Source organism: Podarcis raffonei, chromosome 17 (genome assembly GCF_027172205.1).
Source record: "Podarcis raffonei isolate rPodRaf1 chromosome 17, rPodRaf1.pri, whole genome shotgun sequence".
In the NCBI taxonomy this organism is placed as follows: domain Eukaryota; kingdom Metazoa; phylum Chordata; class Lepidosauria; order Squamata; family Lacertidae; genus Podarcis; species Podarcis raffonei.
This window is the reverse complement of record NC_070618.1, coordinates 37,169,366-37,179,495: the sequence shown is the minus strand read 5'-3', so window position 1 is coordinate 37,179,495 and position 10,130 is coordinate 37,169,366.

Genomic DNA, 10,130 nt, shown 5'->3' with positions numbered 1-10,130 from the left:
TTCCGAGCTAGGATTCAGGCATCGTCATGGAAAGCTAGGCAATATCAGCTGGAATCGCAGGAAGTCCTCGAGCAGGCTGACTTTCTGAAGATTTCAGTGGCTGCCTGGCAGGATGCCACAGATCGGAACCCAGCCATGATCATGCAGTTTTTCCCCTTCTGCTCTTACCACAGCTGCACCAGGAGCAACACCGCTCCCCTCCACCTACTGCCCGCTCCCACGGGCAGCTGTTGAATGAGTCAACCACTGTGGTAGCGCCCCCCATATGCAATGCCCTAGCCATTTCATTTCATATATCAATAGTCCTACCCACCCTATTGATTTATAAAATCTAAAATTTTATAAATCAATAGGGTGGGTAGGACTATTGATATATATGTATGGAAGTGAGAGCTGGACCATAAAGAAGGCTGATCACCGAAGAATTGATGCTTTTGAATTATGGTGCTGGAGGAGACTCTTGAGAGTCCCATGGACTGCAAGAAGATCAAACATATCCATTCTTAAGGAAATCAGCCCTGAGTGCTCACTGGAAGGACAGATCCTGAAGCTGAGGCTCCAATACTTTGGCCACCTCATGAGAAGAGAAGACTCCCTGGAAAAGACCCTGATGTTGGGAAAGATGGAGGGCGCAAGGAGAAGGGGACGACAGAGGACGAGATGGTTGGACAGTGTTCTTGAAGCTACAAACATGAGCCTGACCAAACTGCGGGAGGCAGTGGAAGACAGGAGTGCCGGGCGTGCTCTGGTCCATGGGGTCACGAAGAGTCAGACACGACTAAACGACTAAACAACAACAAAATTTTATAACTATAGATTTCATAACTCTATAGGATGATTTTTTAAAAATCGATTTTGTAGCTCTATAAACTGGCTGGGTATTTCATTTGGGAAAAACTCAGATGGCTGACAGCCACCCAATTGCATAGCAGAAAACTCGGTTCTGCCCCCTCCCAACATAAAGCCTGCCCCCCTAGAATAATAATAATAATAATATTAATAATATCCCACCCTCCCCAGCCAAAGCTGGGCTCAGAGCAGCTAACAACAATAAAAGTAACACAGCATTCTAAAATCAATGCAAAATCAAATTAATGGCAACCATTGGGTTAGAGTTCTATGAGGATTACCAAAGGAAGGGGTCAGACTGTGCCTTGGCCAAAGGCCTGGTGGGACAGCTCTGTCTTGCAGGCCCTGCGGAAAGATGTCTGTACCCACTGGAGTTTCTGGGTCAGTCTCAAGGGCAGCCCCATGTAGAGTGAGTTACAATAATCAAGTCTGGAGGTGACCATCGTGTGGATCACAGTGGCTAGGTCAGGGCCACAGTAAAATAAATCATGGCTGTGCCCATGCCCAGGGGGCCAATGAGTGGTGGTGTGGTCATCAGACCATGGCTCTTCTGAGACCTTTGGTCAGTGCCTGACTTAGCTGGCAGACCTAAAAAACATCTCACAAACACTAATGTATCTTCTCTCCATGAATGGCAGGAAGCCATTTAGCTGGGGAAAACCTTTCCCGCCAAGGGCAAGCAGATATGAGATCTTTCTCAGGTCAAACCTGAGGACCAAATAAAGCCAAGAATGCTTCCAGGTGACATGTTTATTCTGATTTGTTTTCTGGGAGAGAATGCAATGTTGGCTATTTATTGAGAATTCATTCAGACTTGTTTGTGGGGAGGTTAGATAATGTTGCATCAAGCAAATTTTATCCCACACTTTCAAGCGCATTTCCCTATCACTATCCTTATCACAAAAAGTCCAGTCTTTTGGGGAAGAGGATTTGTTGTGCAATAACTCCCAAACAAGTATAACGATACAATCTGAATTTGCCTGCAAGTGATTGAAAATCACACAAAAATAGTGCCAGTCTGGGAGAACCTTAAGAGAACTGCAGGAAGCAAGGGGAAGAATGTGGACTGATAACATCATACATGATGGCAAAATAAAACCAGTCACAAGTATTTGAGTGCCTCCTTCCTCCCATTCACAAAGTTCTAGATCCTGGAATTTCTGATCTTGACAGTATCCTCAGTCTTTCTTTCCATTATTACTTCCCAGTGCAGATTCTCTTCATATTCCAGGCAAAAAACATACCTCAGGACCCAATGTGAGATCATGAGAGTAGAAGATCTGCCCTGCAATGGTGCAAAATCCTGGGTAGGGGATCTTTATTGATTTTTTTTACAGCCAGACACTAATACCTGACTCTCTGAACACATCTCACATCTTTGCTGAATCCCATAAGGAAAATTATAGATCAGGTGCCTCATGGCACAAAACCCACAATAGCACCAATCGGCATTGTCCTCTAGTGACTTGCAACACAAACTGATACATGTCTACTCAGAAGTAAGCTCCACTGTATTCAGTGGGATTTACTCCCAGGGAATGGGTATATAGGAGTGCAGGAATATAATCTATATCTGTAGTTTCTTTCCAGAAAGATGCACATATTGTTTGAAGTTGATAACATTTGTTTTCTGCTGCTTTGTTTGGAAAAAAGGGGGACCACAGGGCAGCAGAAGATAGCATGCCGTGGATTTTTTTTTTTAAATTCTTAAAAAAACTTGTTCCAGTACTGTATAACAATTGTTATAGAAAAAAATAGGGGTGTTGGCTTTTGCTGCCCAGTTCCCCAAGGGACTGAGTCCTCTAAGCCCATGATTGGTCAGAGATGAATGGATCCATAGATCCATAGAAAGAAAGGCGGATCTTTGTTGCAACAGAGTTCCCTCCCCTCCTTGCAAGGAGGTAGGCAGAACAATGATGTGCAAGCCCCTATAAAGACAGCCCAAGACCACCCTCCAAAATATACATACATCACAGAAGGTGGCAGTCTCCAGCAAAAAATTGAGTGTATTGCTTCTCTCCTGCTAGGATACCTGATGATGCCTTACTTGGTTGCATTTTCTGGGTAGCCTGGCCATTCCTTTTAGATGGTCAATACTTTAGTTCCTGAATCTCTTACACATAGATAGTTTGCTCAGCTTAACTGATACTTGCCAGACTATTTGCAAGGAGGTGCAAGCCCAAAGATAATTGGAAAGCTTTTCCCATTTCCTTCCTCCTTGCAGAGAAATACTCGAGGTCAATTTGGGAGTCAAAATGTGCTTCAGGATTGCTCTCCTGTACTATTTCAGTCACCTAGTTGATATACTTATGTTTTTGTGTTTGCCGTGTACATTTACGAACATTTATTCTATATTTGAGACCTTAGAATTCTTACAACTCGGACTTCCGGTTGAGCCCGACCCCAGCGCGAACGGGGATTTTTCTGCTAGGAGAATCCCGGGTTTTCCGAAGGAAAAGGGGGTGCTACAGGGTGCAGTAGCCCCCCGAAAATACTCTCTGGAGGAGGTTCAGGAGTTCTGGTTCCCGCTGATGCCGAAACGCTAACCGCCCGGCCGTCAGGTAACTCCTATTCGGGGTGAAGAGAACGGTGGGCAGGGAAGCGGGCTGAAGGGAAGCCATTGCTGCCTTCGGAAAGCGAAGCCCCGAGTTCGCAGGGGAAGTGCTCAATTCTCAAATTATAAGAAATTCGGACCTAATCTTAATAAAAAAAGGATCGATTTGACCTAAGGAAGGATTCGGAATTAAAAGCTTAAACAACGGAGGTCGGCTGTTCTCTGAAATCAGCTTAGACGCAGGACTGCAAGCAGAGCTGGAAATGGAAAGGGAGTTGCCGCTAGCGGCTTTGATCTCTTTGCCACTTTTGAAACTTTTAAAAGTAACTGTTTCAGTAGCAGTGGAAAAATAACAAAGTCAAAAAGGGGGAAGGAGGTGGAAACTTTTAAGCCCTCGAGGAAATAAAGCACTGAGTCAGGAGGAGTCTGAGAATAACTAGGATCTGTCCTTTCAAATATCTGCGCAACAGAGCTTCAGACTCCATTGTTACTATTTATATAACAATGTCTCTTGTCGGGAATGCAGAGAAAGAGGGAAATATTTGAACGCTATTCCTACTGGTTTTTGCTGGTTCTTTCTGCTGTCGTCTTTTTTTCGAAGGAGTACAAATTTTATTTTTTTCTTATCCCTTACTAGCATTATTTGGATTAGGGGGAAAATTAAGTTAAAATTGGTTAAAAACCGCTATCTGAAACCCTGTGGGCAAACAGGGAACTACAACTTGTTTTTTTGATCTGGCTACTTTCGATTCTCTTTTTTTCATTTTTATGCCCTGTCATGTTCAGAGGATGCTTTAGGACTTATGGAAACAATTTGGATGATTTCCCCCCAATCCTAGAAACTGGTTAAAATATTTTTACTTGGATATTAACTATCTTACCCTGGAATCTATTTAGAATTGGATTAAGACTCTTTCTGACATTATTGGCATCTGATTCCTTTTTATTTTATTTTATTTTTGTTTTTGTTTCTGTCTTATCAATTTTTAACTCTCTTTTTTTTTTGAAGTTTTGAGTCTGGTCTGCTTCTATCTCCAATTTGAGAAGTATTATTGAGTATCCTCGGACTCAATTTTTGGACCAATCTAAAATTTTGGATTTTTGGACCATTTCCGGAGGGGAATTTCCATAATTGGATTACAAAATTTCCACAATTGATTAAATTCTCTTATTCATTGATTTATCTGTTCTGGAACATTGTGGATTTTGGTTTCTACTGTCCTTATCTAATTGGAAATAGCCTAATTGGTGGCGAAAGAAGGATTAGCCTAAGTGGTGGCGAGAAGATATAAGGGTCGTACCATCCTACCTCTATTAACACCGTCAAGTGGAGTTGTAAAATCTGGAATAAGGAACAATTTAATAACATTTATTTTCTTTTTTAATTGGATCTGCAGACTATACCCTTTCTGATCCTCAGGGGGAAAGGACTTATTTGTAATAATTGACGTGATCTAATATTATTTAAAGGTTGATTGTAATAATTTGAACTTTTTTGGTCAGTTATAAGTTGTTATAAATTGTTATTAGGGAAAAGATGAAGAAATCGGGTGAAGGAACCCCAGGGGACAGGAAAGGGTCGAAACAAGAGTCAGAATTCAGAGCGGAAATTTTGAGAATGTTTGCAGAAATTAAAGAAAGTGAAAAAAAATTGGAAACTAAATTAGAACAGGTGGACAATAGAATCGGTAAAATGGATAAAAAAATAGACGAAACAGTTAATGAACTTAAAGGGCAAATAAAAGAGGTAACTAAAAGAACACAAAAATTAGAGGAAGGGTGGAAAAGAACAAAATTAGAAATGAAAGACGTGAAAAAAGAGGAAGAGAAGATGAAAACAGGTATGTCAGAGATGAACAAGACCCAGGAGGAAGTTTTGGATTCGATTGCAATGAATGAATTAAGACAGAGAGAAGGTAACCTGAGGCTGAGAGCAATACCGGAGACACAGGGAGAGAATATTAAAGAGAAATTGATAAAGGAATTGGCACAATGGCTTGAGATAGAGCAGGAAGAGTTTGCAAAGACAGTTCAAAGTGCATTTAGATTGAGAGCAAAATCAGTTAAAACACGGAAAGCACCAGGAGACTGTTTAATTACATTTAAAGATAGAGACATGAGGAACCAGATACTACAAAAGAACAGAGAAAAAAGATTAAACATCGATGGAAATTACATCATCATCTTTAAAGATATTCCAATAAGATTATTGAAATGAAGAGAACCATATAAAGCATTTGTACAAATTCTCAAGAGAAACAACATAGAATTCAGATGGGAATTCCCTGAAAGAATCTCATTCTTTTATAAAAGTAAGAAACACAGATTGACTAGCCCAGAAGAGACAAGCAAGTTCCAGAGAAAATATAAAGAATTAAGAGCAGAAGAAGATGAAGAAAAAGGAGCTGTAGGAGGAGTAGGAGCAGGAGGACTGGGCCCAAAGGTAGGCGAAGAAAAAGATGAGAGAGGAAAGGTATCAGAAGAGGAAGAGGAAGAAGAAGAAGAAGAAGAAGAGGAAGGAAGAGCAAAGGGACAATAAATTATAAAAAGTTCATATTTAATTTAAGAGGCAATAATGGCATTAAAAATTTGGAATTGGAATATTAATGGAATGAATGATAGGGAAAAAAAGGAATAAAATTGAACAATGTTTAAAAAAGAAAAATTTGGACATAATCTGCCTACAAGAAACTCATGTGGCAAAGAAACATAGAAAAGTTTTGATTAACAGAAGATTAGGGAACGAGTTCATATCCTCTGATAAAAGCAAGAGAGGAGTGGTAATATATGTGAGGAACAAAATTGATGCCCAACAAATTTTCAAAGATGAAGAAGGAAGAATCATCGCGGTGCAGATCAAATGGCAAGGCGAAAAAATAGTAATTGTCGGGATCTATGCACCAAACGTAAATAAGGCTGACTTCTTTAGAAATCTGGAAGAAAAGCTGTTTGAATATGTAGACCAAAAGATAATAATACTGGGGGATATGAATGGTGTGGTGTCATTGGAAATGGACAGATTAAGAGCAGCAGGAACTAGTAAAGAAGGGAAACTTCAAAAAACATTTTTCTCAATGATAAAAAGCTGCAACTTAATAGATATCTGGAGATTGAGACATCCACTGGAAAAACAATTCACATTTTATTCTGATCCGAACCAGTCAATGTCGAGAATTGATCAAATTTGGGTCTCAAATGAGCTAACTCCAAGAATCAAACAAATAGAAATTCAACCAAGAGTAATTTCAGATCATAGTCCAATAAAATTTGAATTACAAGGATATGAAGAGAGAACATTCAGATGGAGAATGTGTTAGGATATTTCCGTTCCACCTTAAAAGGGAGCAGGCTTTGTGAGTCACAGAGTCTGCGTATTTCCTGTTCACAGGATGTTTATGTTGTCAGTTGCTTTCGCTTCCTTCGTGCCTGAACGCTGAATCAGGCGGTCATGTTTTTCTTTGTTCTGACCAACGCTGAATAAACTGTAAATAAGCTCTCCTGCTGTGCATCTTTTGCTGTGTGAATTCTGCTGATAGAGTGTGCACCGGCCTAAGAATGTGGCTTCGTGTCGCTAATTGCTGATACTGCATGTCTACGGGAGATCGATGGATCGTCCGGCAGCCGGCTTGGGGGCTCAGATGGACTTTGTCTCCCTGGCAGTATCCCAACAACAGGTTATGGGCCCAGATTCACGGCACTTACAGGAGAGTAAGACTGCGACAGATTGCTGAGGTATGTGTTGGAAAAGCGAAAGCAGAGGCTTTTCTGAATGCCGCGGAAGAGCTTTTGATGTCCGGCAAGACTAATAGGCCTGGGAGCCAAGCCAGAGGCATCGTGATTAATGAGCTGCCAAGATAAGACATCTTTGAAGGCATAAAGGCTCACGGCTAAAGCAAGAAGCTGGAATGGAGTTTTTCCAAGCTTCTAAGGCCACTAAGTGCCCAAAGTTAAATCGGCACAATTATCAGACCTGGGCAAAATGGTGTGAGAGTTTGCTGCGTTAGTTTGGAGTGTGGCATACTGTGTCTGAAGCCCCTCCAGATCCTCTGACAGAGAAATGGGAGGCCCAGAATTCGAGGGCCATTGACGTAATAGTCTTATCCGTCTCTCTGGAGGAAATAAAAACGCTTGCTGGCAACGTGACGGCACGTAAGATGTGGAATGCTTTGAAAAAAAGCCCATCTGCCAATCATCCCAGCCCAGAGTTTGACTGCATCGGAGGTCCTGGCTGTTTCCCAGAATGCGAGTGAATGCAGGGATGCTGAGGGCACCGGTTGCAAGCTGCAGGGGGAGCAGACTGTCACGTCATCCCAGGCAGCATTCCAGCCTCCAGGGGGAGCCAAGGAGTCGGCAGCTGAGAGCTCTGTTTCTCGTGGGAACCAAGGTCATCGCCTTTGCAGAGGCCGGAAGGCCAGAGGTAAACAGAGCAAGATGCCTGCAGATGGCCCGAAGCAGAGGGAGGGTGAAGAGCCCACGCCAGTGGAAAACAAGGCTTTGTTTGCTGGCACAGCTTCACCAAAGGCTAAAGGCAAGTCTGATGGCCAGGAGCAGGGGGGCAAGCTGCAAAAGCCCACGCCAGTGGAAAACAAGGTTTTGTTTGCTGGCACAGCTTCACCAAAGGCTAAAGGCAAGTCTGATGGCCAGGAGCAGGGGGGCAAGCTGCAAAAGCCCACGCCAGTGGAAAACAAGGTTTTGTTTGCTGGCACAGCTTCTCCAAAGGACAAGGCCAGGTTTGTTATGGACTCTGGTGCCAGTCGCCATATTTCAAAAGACCGGCACCTGTGTATCTCCTTCACACCTCAAGATGGTGAGATCCACCTGACTGATGGAAGGACTTTGCAAATTGCAGGAGTTGGGACTGTGAAACTTGCAAGTCTGCACACTACCATCAGAGATGTACTTTTTGTTCCAGGTGCTGCGGACAATTTGCTTAGTGTCCCACAGCTGACTGGGCGTGGTTTTGAGATATCCTTCAAGAGGAGCGTCTGTGTCATCAGGAAAGGCAAAGAGGACATTTTGCATGCAAAGTTTATGGATGGCTTATTCTGTATAACTTATGATGACAATGCTGTTGCTGTCTCAAATGTTGATTCTTGTTGTGTTGCACAAACTAACAAGGTTCTTCATGCAGGATGTATTCACGATGCACATCGAAGATTTTGTCACATGTCTTGGCAAGCGCTGGCCAAGATGCCTGGGTTGGTTGAAGGTTTGAACATCAAACCCTGTAAATTTCACATGAAATGTGTATCTTGTGCACAGAACAAGGTGAAGGTTGCTCCAAAAGGCAAGGAGTCTAGCAGGCAGGCTTCCAAACCCTACCAGCTAGTGCACGCAGACCTGGTTGGTCCACTTGCGCCCTCTTCGGGAGGAGCAAGGTACTTCATGGTTCTAATTGATTCTTTTTCTAGGTACATTCATGTGTTTATGCTTGAGCAGAAATCGCAAGCGTTTCCTAGGTTCAAGGCATTCTGTGCTTGGTTGGAGAATGCTCACGGTAAACGTATCGGCTGTCTGTTTACTGATCGAGGCGGGGAATTCACTTCTCAGCAGTTTGAAGCTTTCCTGACTGAGAAGGGAATCCAACATGACTTGTCAACACCTAGATCGCCATGGATGAATGGGCTTGCGGAGCGAGCAAATCAAACGTTGCTGCAAGGACTAAAAACCTTGTTGCATGATGCCAACCTCCCTGAGAAGTTTTGGGGGGAAGCTCTGTCGACATTTGTTTATTCTTTTAACAGGAGACTGTCATCACCTATTGGTTGTACTCCCTATGAGAAGATGTTTGGTAAGAAACCTAACGTCAAGCACATGAGAATCTTTGGTTCTGACATGTGGGTACACACCCCACAGAGCAACAAGCTTGGGAAGCGTGGGGCACATGGTTTGTTCATGGGGTACGAAAAAGGTGCATACAGAGTATGGATGACTGACTCTAAATCCATAAAGTTCACAAGGAGTGTTGAGTACAATCCTAAGTGGGGGGGGGGGGGAATGTGGGAATTTTCCAGAGTTACCCAGAGGAAGATGTAGGAGATGTGAAAAAAGCAGATCATGCTGAGGAAGCTGAGGATGAGGATGATGATGATCAGAGTTCGGATTCCAGTTCAGTGGGCGGCGCTGCTGCTGGTGTCAGTGACAGTGATGACACAGCAGACTACAAGAGCGCAAAGGCCTCAGTCAGACCATCTGATGCGTCTGACAATGAACTGGAGGAACCACTGTTCACCATTGGTCATTTTTCTCCTAAGAAAGAGGAGATGAGTCCAGAAGACTTGTGTCTGGTTCGCAGGTCTGAAAGGGCAACCAAAGGCAGACCTCCAAAGAGATTTGCTGATGAGTTTGCTAAGACGGCAACTGCTGTTCTTAGTAGCTCAGAGAAGGTGTGGGAACCTTCAAGCTTCAAAGAGGTTCAGGAGTTAACCTCTAAAGATGCTGAGCCTTGGCTTAATGCCATGAAGACTGAAGTTGATTCCTTGAATAGGAACCAAACTTGGGAACTGGTACCGGTAGTCCCAGGGATGAGACTGGTTGGCAGCAAATGGGTCTTCAAGGCCAAGACAGACCAGAATGGCAAGGTTGTCAGACACAAAGCCAGATTGGTTGCCAGAGGTTTTTCACAGGTACCAGGACAGGATTACCACGAGACCTACTCGCCCACCGTCAAATATGAGAGCATTCGGCTGATGCTCAAGATCGCTGCGGAGGAGAAACTGCATGTTTC